The following is a 778-nucleotide window of genomic DNA, read 5'->3' on the forward strand; positions in this document are numbered from 1 at the left end:
ACCCCACCAGGGCACGAGGACAGGGCAATTTTGGGACTGTGCTGAGGAAGGTGCTGCCTTCGATGTTCCCCAGAAGGGAGATGAAGGAGAACGGCTGGCCCACAAAAAAATGTGAGAGCAGGAACAGCCTCATCAACCCAGTAGATGCAGTTAATCCAGATTTGAAGGTGGGGATGGTTAAAGCATCCTCCTCTGAAGGGAGCACCTCCCAGGGAGCTGGGGGATGGCATCATAAATAAAGGACCACGGGAGCAAAGTGACACATTCCTACTGCCTTGGTTATTTTCACGAATGACTGGGTTTATGCCAAAGTTGGACAAGCAGCATTTTCTCATTTCTCTCATTTTCTTTCTTAGGGAGAGTGGGAAAGGTTCTGCTTCCACAAAGCTCCCTTTTAAATTAAGTGTGCTGAAGTTTTTTGTTTTCTGTAGGATTTCTGTATTCTGTAGAACTTGTGGGGAGGAGGGTGGGAAATGCACAAACATTTGTACCAACCCCATAATCCTCCCTATGGACACTCAGAAACCCAGGCCCTTTCTCATCCCAAAAGAATTCTATTCAAGCCAGAGCTGGACGATCCCTCACCGCAGAACCAACCACTGCTGATAAATTCCAATTTTCTGGAGAGCACACATGGATTGAAAGACCCCTGGCCCCTCCCAAAACAAACCCCCAAAAATGAAAAGCCATATCCACCCACGATCGGAGTCAGAATCCTTTGGAATGGTGAAGGCAACTCACACACAAAAAGAGGCAGCAGAGGTCAGATTGAAGGGTT

Source organism: Zosterops lateralis (genome assembly GCF_965231275.1).
Source record: "Zosterops lateralis genome assembly, chromosome: 9".
Classification (NCBI taxonomy): domain Eukaryota; kingdom Metazoa; phylum Chordata; class Aves; order Passeriformes; family Zosteropidae; genus Zosterops; species Zosterops lateralis.